The sequence below is a fragment of the Amblyomma maculatum genome, unplaced genomic scaffold (assembly GCF_055883805.1).
Source record: "Amblyomma maculatum isolate TAMU_Amacu unplaced genomic scaffold, ASM5588380v1 scaffold_13, whole genome shotgun sequence".
In the NCBI taxonomy this organism is placed as follows: Eukaryota; Metazoa; Arthropoda; class Arachnida; order Ixodida; family Ixodidae; genus Amblyomma; species Amblyomma maculatum.
Window position 1 is genome coordinate 18,577,530 of NW_028146738.1, and position 17,706 is coordinate 18,595,235.

General features: G+C 47.5%; 1 long non-coding RNA gene across 1 annotated transcript in view; it reads left to right on the plus strand.

Annotated features, from left to right (window-relative positions):
- Positions 1-14,978, plus strand: part of LOC146172292 (uncharacterized) — a 57,724-nt gene extending 42,746 nt beyond the window's left edge. The window contains exon 3 of the long non-coding RNA XR_014702530.1: positions 14,831-14,978. This is a non-coding gene — a long non-coding RNA (uncharacterized LOC146172292). The remainder of the gene's footprint in view (positions 1-14,830) is intronic.
- Positions 14,979-17,706: the final 2,728 nt, after the last annotated feature.

Genomic DNA, 17,706 nt, shown 5'->3' on the forward strand with positions numbered 1-17,706 from the left:
TTTTTCGTTATGGATAGCCTTTTTAAAATGTTACTTGTGGATTGGTCTTAGCGGCACAAATTTATTAGTGAGACGTTCAACAGTGTCCCTAAACAATTGCCAGTTAGTGCTAACAGAACGGTGTGAAAATTCTAGTAAATAATTGTTCAGAAAAAGAGCTAGTTCATGTATAATGGCACCATAGTCGGCCCGTTTGTAATCTATAATAGACTTGAAATGGCTGTGCCGATTAGGAATATGAATTTTGAAATCGATGTGAAGCGAGCAGTGATCACTAAGAGCAGGTAAATATGAGATAGACGAGATAAGATCCGGCGCGTTAGTTAGTACAAGGTCTAATACATTGGATGAAGATGGCGTGGTTCGAGTTGGTTTAGTTACCAACTGCAACAGGTTGAAGTCAAAACAGGTTCGCAAAAAGTTATTGCATTCAGTAGAAAAGGGGCGAGCATAAGGCAATGTATCAGCCCACACGATACTGGGATAATAGAAGTGACCAGCTTTAAAGCAAGGGGCGGAGTAGTAGCTGCTTCACGACCGCCATTGAGGTGCTTTTGCAAAGGCTGGATATGGGACAAGTTTGAGCTCTCGTAACTTGACAAGAAACAAACTAATGCAACCCGCCTTTTCATATCCTTTGTTGCCTACATATTGAGCGTCGTTTCCATATTTTTGGGCAAAATTAGGAATGGCTTTTTTTTATAACATAGTTTAAAAAAAAAAAAAAAAAAACCTCATACAGTCAAAAATGCAATATTTGGCATAATATTTGTTATGCTTCCCCTTGATGTATAACAATTAATGTTAGCGAGCTTGATTATTGCACAAGTGCCTATTAGCTCGGAAAATATGAAGAATCCGGGGATTCTAGTCGGTGAGAAAATTCATAAACAGGGTCTGATTTCTCATAAGTGTAATTTTTGAATGACTTTTTTGGAAGCAATAACTTCCTCAGAATGCCGAAAAGACGCCAAACTTACTCCTTGCCACCTGTAGTTTGCCTGAATAAAATATATTAGCCATGGCTTGAATTAGTTAACATGTTTACGCCATCGCAAAATCCAGACAAAGCGATGTGTGCGAAAAGTCTGCCTTTGGCCTGACCTCGTTCGTACTTTTTTCTCTCTTAATATTAGCGTTAGGAAAAACAAATAATTGCACAGTTGACATATTGAGTACTACGTACACAATATATTCGAAAAAAATATTAAAATATCAAACAATTAGGACGGTTGATCTTTTGTGGTATCACCCTTCTAGAGACGAATAATTCATGCAGTGGTTTGAAAATGGAGTTAAAGTGCTGTAATGCACTTTTTCCGTTATTGCCATGCATAGATAGATGAGATGGGTGTATTGAAAGGAAATGTAAAGAGGTTGGCCGGAATGATTAAAATCTGGCCTTCTACTGTATAGTATGTGTTGAGTATTATGACTTCCTGAGCTTTCCCGCTTCTGAACACTTAGTGATTCCCCATTCCCCCCCCCCCCTCCCCCCACCCGCACCCTGCAGCTGCTCAAATTCGCACGTTACCATAATTCTAAAATAAAACTTGGAAAATACATACTTCTACGGTTCCGCAGTATGAACTGTTTAAGCGTGTAATTTTTATTAACATGATAGCGTTAAAGACCAATTTTTGTTACAAAATTCAGTGTCATCGTTGTGAGAAGAAATCACGGACATGACACTGGCAGGTGGTATCTCTCAGATAGTTTGGCCATGCACCCACAGGCCGCCGCTTTGCGCGACGTCATGATACCACATGACATGGTCGGATTGGCAGCCGTTGCCAACTCGGGCTTCTATTTCAGATGCGAGCGTGAGATGTAAATCTAGCCTGAGAAAACTGTTAAAGCTGGTATTTATAACTATATCGGAGGATCTTTGCCATTATCTGGCTGTGGTGGTTTATGACTGCATGCAAACCACAGTATGAGTGGATGTGCGGGATAATAGATACACAAATAAATGAGAGAGGATAAGCGACTAGTTAAGCCCATGTGCACAAATCAGAATCTGCTCGAAAAGTGGGCAAATGGGAGCCATAATGTTGTTAGGTCATACGTTCAAGGGGCACTGAAGAGAAAAATGAAGTTGGTTTTCATTAGTGGTATACCAGCTACGTATTATTGACAAGAATATCGCCGTTACTAAAAAAAGCTTTGATAAGGCAGAAAAGAGCGATAGCTTAAATACAGGTATCGCCACCAAAGTCCAATCGAGCAAACTTCAAGCGTCATGACGCGCATGGAATTCCGGAGGCTGACAAATGTGCACTGTGGTTACATGCCTGTGTTTCGAAACCACATGCAAACGTTTATCACGAAAAGAGCTAAAAGGAGAGCCTAAATGTTGGAAGGCAAAGAAAGCCTACGCTTGGCGGCGCCACAGGTAGCCAGTTTTGTTCCGGGAACGTTTCGGTTTCGGCGCTTAGCAACTACGAGGTTTTGAAGCCCACATAGTTTCGTTTTGAAGTGCCTCGGTGTTACAGCGGAGCAGCAGAGGAAGTCTAAGTTCCCCTCAAACGAAGTTTGTGCCTCGGCAAGCACTTTCCTACTGAAAAAGCCCAGTTAGAAGCAAGAGAGTGCTTCCACTGGATTTAGCGCTGTGTTCCGCTTCTTGGCTTCGTTTTATCGCGAGACGTTCCTTTCGTTGTTCCGGCGTTTCAGATGCGCGTTTCACCTTAGCTCGTTGTTTCTTGCGTCGCTCGACGTCCAACTGCCAGGCGACTATCTCTGGATCCGAGGAATTAAGCTTTTCATCTCTCTGACGGCGTCGAATGGCAAGGTCTCGCTCCCTTTTCTCCTCCACTGCCGCATCCATGTCGAGCACCCTACGGCGAGACACCGCAGAGCGCGCATATTTATACACGCGGTACAATCTCTTCTCGCCAGATGCGCAGCAGCTCCGACCGCACGACGCAATCTGGCGTGACGCCACGGACATGCGCAACGCAGCTGGCGGCGTGCGCGGCCCCAGGATGCTAATAAAGATGCTGCGAATTTCAACGCTACATGTAATCTCAAATCCGCCTCTGTGTAATATTACCGATCAGGGAGTCAGATAAGCGTACAGCAACCGCTGAATGCTGCAGCATTGTTGAAAACCTGCAAATGTCTAAACAAACAAAGGCTAACGGGCTGGCGCTGAACTGATGCTCAAAAGCCCGAGATGTTGTTGTTGTAGTGGTTATTTATTGTATATACAAAAGGAAGGAAAATATGTTGGCCAGCCCCGGTATCTGCTATCTGAAGCACCTGAACTGGGGCGGTGGAAATAAAGGGATAGCGAGGAAGAGGCAGAAGAAATCAAAGAGGTGAGCGATAGGGAGAAAAAAAAGGGAAGATAAAAATACAAGAAATATATACACTTTGGTAAAGTATACAGTAGTTTGCTTGATGGTTTGGTTTGTGGTTTGTGGGGTTTAACGTCCCAAAGCGACTCAGGCTATGAGAGACACCGGAGTGGAGGACTCCGCAAATTTCGACCACCTGGGGTTCTTTAACGTCCACTGACATCACACAGCACACGGGCGCCTTGCTTTTCGCCTCCATCGAAAAGCGGCCGCCGATGCCGGGATTCGATCCCGCATCCTTGGGAACAGCAGTCGAGCGCCGTAACAACTGCGCCACCCCGGGGCGTAGTAGTTTGCTTGAGGCCCATCCACAAATGTCTCAGATCACAGCACTCGGCACATCGGGTGGGCCTCCGCAATAGCTCTGCGTCCATGCAACTGTTCACGACGCACGCACGTGCACACTGTACGAAACACTGACGGCAGTCGTGGGGCGACCGGCCGTTATTGTCCGATATAGCACACGCGGAGCGTTCGGTCACAGCACGCACTATTTGGCGAGGTGAAATAGGCGGGTCATCAAGCCAACCTGTTCGATATTCACACAGGATCACGTGTGTTCGCTCGTGAACGCGCGCACTGCCCGACGGCTACAGGAGCACAGCTACGCTGTGCGGGATTACCCCCTGCGCTCTGTGAGCCGCCAGCAACTCACGTCGTGGTTCGGCTAGCGCGGCGCAGTGCAGTAGAAAACGTTCGAGAGTTTCTACCACGCCACAGCCGTCACACACGTCACTGGTGGCAAGCCCGTGGCGCATCCGTCGTTCCCCAGGCCACACACATCCAATGCGTGCACGGAGGATCATTGCGCGTTGCAGCCGAGTCAGCGAGCGGCCGCTGACACTGTGAATGTGCTCACCTCTTGCGATGCGTGGGTCGGGGTGTTGCGTCCGGAGGTGGTCGTTTATTACAGCACGCACGTCCTCCAAAGCGAGTTGCTTGTCGCTAGGAGGGAGTTCATGTGCTGCGGTTGCGAGCTCGTCGGCAAGTTCGTTGCCCTCTATGCCGCAGTGCCCGGGGATCCACTGTGCCCTTATAGCGCAGCCGCGCTCCGCCAAGCGCTCGAGACGCGCGCGAATCTGACACAGCAGCGGAGTTCCCCGGCCGGTGGTTCGAAGGCGGCTGAGGGCGGCGCGGGGGTCACATAGTACGGCACACCTGGGTGGTGACGGAGTCAGTTCAAGCAGTAGATCCAGGCCTAGGCGTAGGTCCAGCAGCAAGCCCAGAAAAACCAGGAATGACAGGTGCAACTGTCTGTGCAGTTGCAGGGCGGGGATGGTAGCCGCCGCTGCTAGCGAGCAACTATTTCTGGCCACGGAGCCGTCGGTGTAAACGAGGAGGTGGTGTTGGAGTTCCTCGTAGATGACGGCTCCGGTCAGCTGCTGCACTGCACAGAGCGGTGTGGTGCGTTTCCCCGCGATGCCGACAATCTCTCGTTGAACCTCCGTAGCAGCGGGCCAGGGCGAGAAGAGGTCGTGGGGGCGGGGGGGGGGGGGGGGGGGGGGGGAGGGGGCGTTGCATTGGTGAGCTGCTCGTACTCGAGCAGCGCCGCTCCCATGCGCGAGTGGCGATGATGTCGCAACCGATGTAATAGCGGGCCGCCGTCCGCTGTGCGCTGTAGGCGATCGATATGTCAGAGCGCCCGCCGCGTGGCCTGAAGTTGTAATCGCCACGCGCCTGCCTCGGCCAAAGTAGCTGCGCATTGAGAGTTCTGAGGAAGGCCGAGGCAAATGCGGAGTGCCTTGCGTGCTCGACCTCCAGATTCTCAAGCATGGTTTGCGCAGTGTGACGAGCGGTAGCGCGTAGAGTATTGCCCCCCCCCCCCCCCCTTCAGCCGCGGAGTTGTACAGCCGTAACGCAGCTTGCTGGGAAATGCCCTGGCCTCGAGCAGTGAGCCTGTGTACGGCGGCGGTGGTTATCTTCAACTGCAGGCGGGCCTTGATCGCCGCGGGTCGGAAGGAAAGGCGCTGGTCTATGTCCACCTCCAGGTACCGCACCGAACGTCGCCACGACAGTTGGGTCCCGTCCAGTGTGAGTGGCGGTGGTCGCTTGCGTAAGTTCGGAACACAGGCCATTGCGAAGGATTTGTGCGTGCTGAGCGAGACACCTAGGCCCTGCAAACAGTCGCTCACGGCCGTCAGAGCTGCCTGCAGGCACGCGCGCACTCGAGATGTACCATTATAGTTTTTCATGTAACGCGCATCGGGAGGTTTGAGCTTCGGGAGCACGCGCTGCCTAATCCGGTGGCGTGTTCGCAAAGTGCAGCCAGTGCAGCCACAAGGCAGCGAAGGAGCAACGACAACTCGAGTCGCAAAACGGCATGAAACCGAAAAGAGCTGCAAGTGACAATTGAAACCTATTCACAAATCAGGCTTTTATGTTAACGAGTGGTATCGATCATGCGCTAGAAATCGCGTGTATTATTATGAAGTTGTGCTTAGAAGCAGATACTTATGTGCAACCTAAATGAGTTCATAAAATGACCTGCAGCGAAATGCTAAAAGCAAAAAGAATTATGAGAAGCGAAGGCTGAGGAGTTTGAAAAGGAAAAGAAATCAGTTTGCTTCCATGCATTGGGGAAGAGGGAATGACGGGATATAAATGTGAAGGAGAAGAGGGAGTAAGAGAATAGAAGTGAATAGCTGAAAGTGCATTGCAAAGTAACAGCCTGTTGTGCAGGGCCGGCACTCTCTGAAAATTGTATTTACGTAATTAGCAAAGATTATGTGATATAGGTTTATTACTACCGCATATGTCAAGCGTAGGGTTATCAGCCATGCCGATAACAGAGGAGTAGTGGTTTGTGAAGGCAACACCAAGCCATAGGCGGCACAGCGAGGTTCCTTCCCGTCATGGGAGGCCAGGTAGATGTCGGAGCTTCAGGTCAGAATCCAAGGATTGCTGTTGTTGGTTCGGAAGCTGGCCACAATTACACGTGGCAATTGTCGCCACCTGCATCAACTAGAAGCCTAATCGCTTTGTCTGCTCTAGAAAAAGGGATTGGCACATAATCGCCCCATAGTGATGGGCAGTTCGCGCGGTGTCGTCCGCGCGGTGATTGCCTCTGATGTATGTGTGTCCAAGTAGCCATTGATAAATAACACAATGCACTTTAATGATGGTGAAATGAAGTAGCTGATGGTTTTCAGCAACCAGCGCTCCTGATGTGGTGAAAATGGGCTACAGCTGGGCACTTTCATGATGGTTGTAAAGAGGGGAGTGCAAAAGAGACGAACACACCCATTTTGCGCTGCCTTCTTTACAAGTGTGAATGACCAACTAGCCCAGCAACATGTTTTATAGAATTTCATAACGGACGTAATCAATGGCGGTACGAAGAGAGGTAAATTTTGTCTTTGTTGTTGAAGTCCAGTTCTGCGATCCTTGTGAAGGTGAGGCGCATTAAGAAAAAAAGAAAGGACAGATTACGGGGTAAAGACAGCGATCCTTATTTTCGCAATGCTTTCTGTGATGCTCACGGCGATTAGCACGAAAAACAGGGGATTGGTTGCCTGTTTCGAGGTAACAGCAAAAGGAACAGTACGACTGATGGCGTGCTTTATATTTTCTGGGGTATGCTAACTTTACTGATATCCTCTTTGACAAGTTTTTGTCTAATGATATCGATAACTACAATATACACACAAGAACATGAAATGTTTAACACACCATTCCAGATGCACCTCAGCATGTTTCATTTCTGAGAATTAGCCTAAATCTTTTCCTACTCGATAAAAAGCCCGACAAATAGCCTCGTACTGACAATATCGCCGTTTCCTATCAGAGATACATTTTTCAATCATAACAGCTCGCTATTATGTAATCGTAAACACCACAACTGGCGCTAGTATCATTCTCACAGGTATGAATTCAGAGCGGCGCGGAATAAAATGTAGCAACCATAGTGTGTCGTGTGCGTCAAATGTTCTGTAAGAACCCTTGCTTCGAACAAAAAAAAGCTTTTTCTTCATAGTTGTCTCAGATTATCGCCCTTTGTAAGCACGATTTTAAAAGAGGCACGCAGGCGCTTGTTGACTTAACCCTAATTTTCAATCATTTGATATCACGGTCCCTTTTGCTCTATCTGCAGACATTGAGAGAGCTTCCAACAGCGTCACCGACATAATTTTTAGAAATCAATTTGTTGAAGTGCGTTTTTCTGGTTGCTAAAAAAGCAGCTGCTAATTCCCAAGCAACACACACCTCATACTGCAATATTTTAAAATCAGTCACTTCGAGTATTAAAGCACAAATCAATTATTAAACCCTGTCATTTAATTTCGTTCAAGTGGGATGAAGTGTGATAAGAAACACCTGCTATTGCGTATCTAAATGCATTTACCTACCGAACAGGTTAAACAGATGAATAGAACAAATTTTGACTTGCAGCGTGATACAAGTTTATATTCGTAATGATTTCTGTGAGGCTCATAACGACTGCTAGTATACCAGGTCGATGATAGGCACATTCTGAGGTAGCAGCAAAAAGGAGAATAAGACTGCATTCATCCTGCCGCATTTAATTTGGTATACCCCTCATACTGTTATAGAAAATTAACACATTTATTGTCTAATATTTCTAGTGCTATGCAGATTGTCACAGTAAACTTCGTTTCCTTTTATTTCTGAAAGAAAAAGCCTTCACAGTCTCAAACGTTATTGAAACATAACGACATGCTCAACCACGAGCCCTATAATGCAGCAAAAAGGAGAAAGAAGTTACTTTTAACTTCACTGAATTTGAGAAATTGGCTGTGACCAGGAAAAGAAGGGTTAACAAATAGGAAACTCCTTCTCTGACAGTTTAATTTCTGAAAAGGCAATTGGCGCTTTTGAAAGCTTTCCCAGTGTCGAGACAGAACAAGAATAACTTGACAGAACCGATTTGAACATTTTCAGAAGGGAGATGAACGAGTGCCTGAGTGCTTTTGCATTGCATAAAACCGTTGTAGCAAAGGAGATGACAGAGATGCTTATTAGAAGTAACTGAAAAAAAGAAAAAAAGTGGTCTTAGTTTGAAACACGTGCTTCTGCAAAACCTTTGAGGCACATCGCAGTATCGATGGAAGAATATGCTTGTTATTTTTTATTCCGCGCAGGTCCACTGTGAAGGGCAACAACTCAGCTGATTTCGTAACTGTCAGAGTGATAACAATACCAGTCATAGTGTTTAAGGTATGGAATATCAAGGTTTCGAGAATGGCATTGTTTTCTTTATCATTGAAGGGGGATCTCGTCCACAATATCTGTCATGTTTGAGACCGAGCCCCAATAATTGATTTATGCTCATTCTGAGAAATAAAAGGATGATAAGCTGGCTTTATTCTCCCTTATTCTCTCTATTACCTTTATTCTCCCCTAGGTTTTTTTTTAGGGTTTGTGCGAGTGCACTAAAATGCAGCTAGGACATGTGCGATCCATCTAAATATTCAGCACCTCCTTTCATAAGTTTTCCAGAACGGCTAAATATGTTTCTGCATAGGTGTGTTGAGAGACGTAGATTTGGTGTTTCATAGCGGCGCGGTTGTCTTGAAGATCAACGATCTGCTTTCAACAAGGATTTTCTAACATCAAAGAAACGCGCCTCGACAGACTGACTGCGCCACCTTTTGAGAGAAGCCGTGCTCACCAACGGAAAATTCCCATAAAGGCAGTACCGGCAGCCGTTACGTAACGACAGCGTGGTGCTCGGCAGCCACGTGCTGTACATGCGCCGATTGTTTCCTGGGGCAGATCACATTCAGGCATCCGGTCTGTTGCGCGATCTCTTCCATCACGTGTCTTGCGTGTGCAGATGCCATCCGGCCCGAAGCTACTATATCACATAGCCACTCCCCCATTGGCTGTCGAGCAGTATCGAGATGTTGCTGCCCAACACGACGCTCCAATCAGCGGTTCGCAGCCTAGAAAGACCGCTCGGTAGGCGTTGCAGGACGGCAGCCTGTCCTATATCATGCCAACACCCTAATATCGAATGATGCCCGTTGAGAAGGGGCGTGATAGATGTTGGGAAACTTTTAAACAGTTCCCCTGCCCAACGCTTATGCAGAGTAGGCCACAGTCGACAGCCTGTGCATCAAGCGAATACATTGCAGAAAAGTAAGAAAGGAATGAAAAACAAGTATGAAAATATTGGTCTTTTACTTCGGAAGCGAAGGCACAGCAAGGGCGCTTGGAAGCAACAGGCATCGAACCATAGGCAAGACGCGCCTTTAGGGAAAGAAAAAAAAAAAAAAGACGATAGTTTTTTGTTTCGGTGCTCAAATTTTTCAAACATTACACCAATTTGTTTTGAAGTGACAAATGTGTAAACTTGGCCTCGAGCCTTATTTCTTCGGCAAACACACGACCTGATCTCTATACCTGTCAATGATTCGAAGCGTAATCATCGTCAGCAAAGGCTTGTCTTAATAATGGAGCACAATTCTATTGTTGGCATGGGCGGAACATTTTGTGTTGTTGTAGTCCGTGTCACTGGACGCACTCCGTCGGACCTGTCGTACTGCGGACGCCTCAGTGGCCCATCGATGGTGATAAAACCATATGGGTGATGACACATGGTCGTCCTCTTTCATGCAACACATTCTGCGTCTATCGCTTTTTTGTTTTACGCCAAAACATTTCTTGCGTTATGAGTGGAGAGAATAGAGTATCTGAGCAGAGTGTGTCCGTACAAAATTTCAATCAATCAATAAAAAAAGTTTGTCCACGCCACGAATTGAAACTGCATCTTCCCTTTCCGCAACAGAGCGCGCCATCCACAACTCTACGCCGACTTTCTTACAATGGTTATTCTGCTATAAAATTTTTAAAATGTCACCCCGAGTTTAGTTTGCGGAGGGCAATGAACGCGTTTCGAAATATGCGCTTGAGAAATTCGAGGAAAAGAGAAGACAATGAATCTCCTGTTGTCGATGATGACAGTGTTAGCCAGTTCCGTTGTTGAGAGTGTACACCGGATGCGTAATCCAGCCGTAAAAGAAAATGTAGAAACCTTTACACTGACGTGTGGTGCTACCTAGTGATGTTGACAAAAAACACTACATCGCAACAATCTCGTGCTGCTCTCGCCATGAATCCACCAGTAAGCCTAGAGCCTCGAATCGGCATCGATTTGTCCGCATGATTCGTCCTCGATTTGCGCATTTGAATGCGAGAGCAATGAATGCAAAACTAAATTTGTAGGCGTTGAAAGAGCAACCAAGTACAAAACGAGCTCATAAGGGAACTATAGGAACGAAACTCGCACTGATTTCACATTTCCGCACGTAAGGAGACTTAAGTGGACCCTTGTAAATTTTTCATGTTCACCTGCACCATGTGAGCATGACGTAGCACACGCCGACGCACCGGGCGGATCACAGCCGAAGGGGGCTCAGCGTAACGACAAGGAAGCGGGGGGTGATGGTCTGAGAGATCCAACCACACAGTTAAGAGCGCTGCCATGAGGCGAATACTTGGGAATGAAGCAGCCTCGGTGAGAAACCCTTACAGAGGACAGCCTTAGTAATGTGCATAACCTTGGTGATATTTCAAAAGTGATTTTGCTGTTTAAACTGCACGCTAAAAAATGAACACTGAAACATGCATACAGATGCCGAACATGGTGCCGAAACTGAAGCCGTGCCTGAAGCTAAACCTGAAGACTTACCGAATGTCGAGCGTCAGGCCGTATTCTGTTCTTGCCCATTCGTAATTCAGATATCCTGTGATTATAACGTCACGCAGCCAATACAAGGTGACGCATCCAAATGGCTTGGTGGGTACCAGTGGTCGCTAAGCATTAATTAGAGAACGCCAACCGCATAACCCACGCCTTCTATGCCCAACAGTGTATTCCCATAGGGCCCAGAAGGGAACGAAAACAAAATAAAGAAAATGACTCACACTTAAGATGAAAAACAATACAACATTTAATTAAAATAGTTGCACCAGGACGGGCGGCGACGACAACGTCACAAAGCTATAGAGTGACTAGCGAGGTATCATAAACCTACCACCGGTGCGCTGCAGTTCTCTCCGCTGCATTTCAAAGTGAACCCCCAGGGGACATGGCGGGATCATCTGCGTCATCTCCACCGGAGGACTGGCGGCAGAGTTTGTCGCTATGCGGGGCCCTCCAGACAGCGCGGCATTTGGCATGGTCGGAGGCGCCATTTCGTGTATGGGTATCCCTCCTTCCACCATGGTAGAGTTCAAGGGACCGATGGGCAGTGAAGCTTGGTCACTGTCCTTGCCTGGAGCAGAAAATTCAAAGCGAGGTCCCTGAAGGTTGAACATTCCTCCTCCGATGCTGTCTTCCTCCAATAGCTCGCCACTGCTAGTTGCGCTGCCCCGCATGGCCTCAATCTCTTCCACTCCCGAGCTGGTAGACGCTGCACTGTACTCAGAAATCGTCGACCAGGAATCCCCACTTGATGACAAACACTCAGCGGATGTGGATGCAATCTCTTCCACTCCCGAGCTGGTAGACGCTGCACTGTACTCAGAAATCGTCGACCAGGAATCCCCACTTGATGACAAACACTCAGCGGATGTGGATGCAGAGGGTTGAGGCGACGGGATAGTGGAACTCTCCTCTTTATGCTTCGTACGAAGGCGCGGTGCAGGTGAACACAATGCCGGGGGAAGTCGTCCGCGTGTGCCTCTAACTGTGCGCCCGCGTTTCGGCGCGGAACTCCTCGGAGGAGGTCGAGTACCTGAGCGCTGAAGGTTGAACATTCCTCCTCCGATGCTGTCTTCTTCCAATAGCTCGCCACTGCTAGTTGCGCTGCCCCGCATGGTCTCAATCTCTTCCATTCCCGAGCTGGTAGACGTTGCACTAGCACCCAACTCAGAAAGCATCGACCAGGAATCCCCACTTGATGACAAACACTCAGCGGATGTGGACGCAGAGGGTTCAGGCGACGGGGTAGTGGGAGTCTCCTCTTTACGCTTCATACGAAGGCGCGGTGCAGGTGAACACAATGCCGGGTGAAGTCGTCCGCGTGTACCTCTAACTGTGCGCCAGCGTTTCGGCGCAGAACTCCTCGGAGAAGGTCGAATACCGGAGCGCTTCGGATCCATGCGTTGTGCTGTTCTTTGCCGAGAGATTAACAATCTTCGTTGTCTTCTCTTTCCAACGGTGCGCTATGTAGCGTCGTACTGGTATGCTTCCAATGGATCGCTATATTTCATTGTTTGCTAGAAAACTGGACCGCGAGATGAACGCAGGTGTCACGTATAAAGTTTCAATCATAAAATTGCCAATCGCTATTGCCAACCACATAGAGCCCAGCAGTTAATACTACTAAGCCGTCTTCTAAGTAGCACTGCTAAGCTATACCATGCAGAAAGAATAAATAGGCTTCATACGAATAGAAGCAGAAGAATTTACGAAGAGCAGTTTCCCGCCGTATTGTGGGATATTGCGAACATTTTTTGTGAACTTGTCTACGTCTGTGATTACGTATTATCACTCTTCTTTTCACGCGAACTTCATCGTCATTTGTGAATCTGCATCATCATCAATCATGGGAGGTTAATTGGAGTAATATGGGAGAAGCCTTTGCCCTGCAGTGGGTACAGTCAGGCTGATGATGATTACTATTATTATCAACGCTGGGTGTGATCGGTCTTTGACGACAATGTTATATAATATTAATCGCAAATCAAGCGTGTAATATTGATGCCAGTGTGATGAAGACAAGAGAAGCAGAAAACGACGAAGTTCCTCTCTCGCACTCGGTCTGGTTGGACAAAATTAAATTGGTTTTATATGTGTCCAAAAGTAGTGGGCTTGTTTTTAAAACCATAACCCCCTTATATGTTTCGTTAAACTACCGCTCAGATGTCATACCTCAAGTGGAATCTGTGCGGTATTTAGATATTACGTATGATGCTAGTATGGATTGGAGGCTTCACATCAAGTCTAATGTTCGGAAAGGTGAACGTGCCCTTGGTAGACTGATATGGATAAGTAACAGGAAATTTGGTATGCGTCGAGATACTCTTCTGCTTTTGTACAAAGCCTATGTGAGACCGATTCTGGAATTTGGCTGCATTCTCTTTTCTGGGTGTCCAAAATATAAGCTGCATCCTTTGCTGCTTTTAGAAAGACGGGCGCTGCGCCTCTGCCTAGGGCTTCCACAGTCAGTCTCTACCACTGTTCTGTACTTGGAGGCCCGCATTCCGGACCTTAACTCACGTTTCCGCCTTCTAACTGTCAGATTATTCTTGCGATCATTTGAGGCTACTCCCGGTGTGGCTATACCTATTTTTGTGTCAAACCCCGCCCTCTTCCTCACTCACCAGTGGCCAAGGGTCTGCAAGCCCCAGGGTGTTTTCACGCAGAGCATTTTAGCAAAAATTGGTGTGGACCTTGCTTCTATATGTCCTATATGTCCTATTGGTTGCTCAACGTCCTTTGTGGATATAAATTATGATTCTATATTTCCATCTAATGTGAAGCACTTACCCTCAAGTCTGATATTCAGTCTCCTATGTGAACACCTTGAAAAGTTCCCTGATCACACTGTAATTGCCACTGATGCGTCTGTGATTGCGCACAAAGCAGCGATTGGAATTTTTTCAGTCTCTTTCCTGGAGTTTTTCGGTGCGTGTCCCGGATTACACACCGATATTTCTAGCAGAGTTTATGGCAATTGGGCTAGCACTACTAATAGTTCCCTGCAGTCAATCAAAAAATTTTTTTTTTCTATCAGACTCTCTTTCTGTTTTGTTGTCACTGGAGTCAGCACGGGATGCTCTGTTGAGCCGCTCACTAAAGTATTTCATACCGGGGTGGGTGAAAGAAATACGCTTCATCTGGGTCCCCGGTCACAGCGGTATTTTCTAGAACGATGCGGCAGATTTCATGGCTAAATCAGCTCTTGATGCATCTGTTTCATATACCATCCCTAATATCACCATTTTTGGAATGTCCCGTTTCCAGCGATATCAATACCTAGCCGCTTCATGCAATGATCCTTTGCCGAATACCAGCACCTCATATACTCATGGAAAGTTCGTTCATGTAAATCACGGTAGTGTGAGGTAACGATGACTCTCCTGAGATGCAGAATTCCTCGCCTAAATCTTTATTGATGTAGATGCGGGATCAGCCCCACAAACCTTTGTGAGGCTTGCGGTGAAACTGAAAATATTGATCACTTCCTTCTCGCTTGCCGAAGGTTTTCACATCAGAGGAGGGTGCATTTAGAAGCTCCAATTGCACGCTTGGGATTTACGTTGTCGGTCCCGCTTCTACTCTCCTTCGGTGCGAGTGCGAAATGATTTGCGTTGCCTCAAATTTGTCAATACTTACATAACTACAACACAGCTACGGACAGATTCTCTTGCTAATTTTATTTCAAATTTACAAAATTCCAAATTTTTGCTTCATATTTTTTCTTTCAATAACTTTTGTGATCTTAAATCTTATGTTTTTGTTTAGTTGTCAATTACTTTAATGCACTAATTCAGTTATTCAGTTTGTGTAGGACATTTGGCAGTCCACACTGAACCCTGGCCAATCCCCCTTCGTGGGTATGTGCCAAATATCAAGGAAGAAGAAGAAGAAGAATCGTACGTCCCTGGACTTCGCCAACATCGGACTCTGTCTTACCGGCTCTGTGGCCTTCACACGCATTCTTACCAATGTGACACCTGGTGGAGAAGTGCAGAGCAGATCTTTCATGTACCGGACGCCCCTTTCAAGCCGCGAGTGCAGCCAAGGACGCACTCCCAGGGTAGAAACACCTGTTCACGAGGGCAGCCCGCGACTACGTGGCCTATCTCCCGAATTCGGTCCGCTTCCTAATCTACGGTCTACAAGCACACAGACTACCACTATGAACACTCAAGAGATAGTTGGCAATATCCTGCTTCACCAGCGAGACCCCCCTCGCTTTCTTGGTCTCCCCTATGAAGACGCCGAGGACTGGCTGAACCAGTTGTGAGCATCGCTGAACCAGTTGAACCAGGCTGAACCAGTTGTGAGAACCAGAAAGTGAGCATCGCTGCTATGTTAACCATAAATCTAGGTATGTACAGTGCAGAATGCAGGTAATTTACAAAATTCCTCTTTCTTGTGAAAAATACTACACAGGGTAGACTGGCTGTTGTTTGAATGTTCGGCTCTTCGAACATAGAAATTATTTAACCCCAACATCACAAGGCAATTTGCCTAAACATTGCACGAAATGTAAATGCCGCCCCATTTTCGATAAAACTATCGTTCTTGGCACATCGCGCAATCAACGTACAAGAGAAATTATAGAGGCATATCATATCATGAAAGGAGGGGATAAGTGTGTTAGCGAAGCATCCATTAACTTAACTGAAGTAGAGATTACATACCTTGAATCAGTGGTCAAGTAGTTTTTTCACGTGCTTTTTGTGTATCTTTGCATACTTGCCTTTTTTCCACATTTGTGTCAATTTTTGTCAATTCACCTCCTTCATTTCATGTATTTGATAATTTTTTTGTACCCTATATATTCTGTTAGCTTTTCTAATAAAAAATCAGTTGTGAGTAAGCGCTCGTGTGTGTATCCTTCCTTTTTGTCCTTGTCTTCTTTGCGCTACGTTTCCTAAAATGCGAATGCACCAACTCGCCCAATTCAGCATTCTTGTGCTGAACCAGTTCGACCGGGTGGCCACCTTTAATGTCTAGGACGCGAACGCGAAGATACGCCATGTCTACTTTGCCCTGGAGGACTGGGCGAGGACCTGATACGTCAATCATGAATCTCGCCTGTGAACATGAGATACGTTCAAGGCAAAATTTCTGTAGGCATTTGTTAGCACAATCCGTAAAGAAAAGGCTGATATTCTACTTCAGAATCGCATCCAGCATCCGAACGAAGCGTGATGGTGTACGCGGGGGAGATGAAGCTCTTTTTCCGCTGTGCAGATGCAAACATGTCGGAAGAGCGGAAAGTGTGATTATTGATGAGAGGTGTGTAAGAACAGCTCTTCGCCGGCCTCGTTCGCAGTCCGCCAGTAACCGTAGATGCTTTTGTCAGGAAGCTACTTCCATCGAGAGAGCGCTTGACTGTGGGCAAGGCAGTACGAGCGCACAACTGTGTCCACATGTACTGAGAGATCCACCATGTCATCAGGAGACTCACTGCGTGAGACCATTCGAGCCATTGAGCGCGAAGAGCTGGCGAAACTCTTGCCTATGCCGGCGCAGCCGCAAGCTGCATCGGTCACCGATGTTGTTCGCGATGAAGTGAAACAAGCTTTGGGTGCCGCGCCGCTTCTTGCAAGCCCTCCATAACCACCTACAATGAGTTACGCCGCCGTCGCAAGCCGCTTTTTGCCACCTTCAACGCCACGTTACGAAGCGCCTGTGCCGGCCGCTCCCGAAATGGCACCTTTCAAGTCGATTTACCTCCAGCGACCAAGGCGCCGCCGAATTGACATCTATCGAACTGCGGCCTACCAGCCGTTGTGCTACCATTGTGGCAAAGCTGGGCATGTCTGGCGTCGCTGCCTGTACAAAGAGATGGGTCTTCGCGGGTTCCCCTTCGGTGCTCGCTGTCCGCATCCAGGAGAGCGCCCACGAAAGATTGCCGACTACCTTTCTAATCCGGAACCAGTCCAGCGCCGCCGATCATCTTCGCACCGCCGCTACGATTCCTCCGAGCCGCGGAACCAGTCTAGAAATTTCCGTAGGGGAAACTAGATGCAGCAGCCTCTGGAGGTGTAGCTGTTCGACGACGAAAAGTACAAGATCCTCCAACGACGCAAACGATTTCGCCGAAGCCGAACCTAGAGACGACGACGATTACCAAGCCGCCCAAGCTAACGACAAGCCGACGATCCTACCAACTGCGTAGCCCGACTGCTTCTCTACGACACCGCACCTCTTCGACGCACCGAAGCCGAGACCGGACACCTCGACATTACCGCAGCGATACGTCACCGCCAGCCGATTTAGACCTTTCAATTGACGGCATCGCCGTAACCGCTTTGGTAGATACTGGGGCCGATTATTCCATACTCAGTGGATCATTCGCCGCGGTACTCAAGAAGGTTACGACAGCTTGGGACGGCCCACAGATACGTACCACTGGAGGACACTTGATTACACCTAGAGGAACGTGCACAGCGCGAGTGACAGTTCAAGGGCGAACCTTCCCGGCAACGTTTGTTGTGCTAGCGGATTGCTCCAGAGGCGTTATATTGGGTATGGACTTCCTGACGGAAAGCGGCGCCATTCATCGACCTGCAATCTCAGTCGGTTCAGTTTTCGACTGAGAATGCCCTCGAAGTTAACTGTGTTCTGCCGGCGCCGCTCCACATTATCGACGAGCACGTGGCTGTTCCTCCCCGCTCCAGTGTAATGGCGACCGCCGGT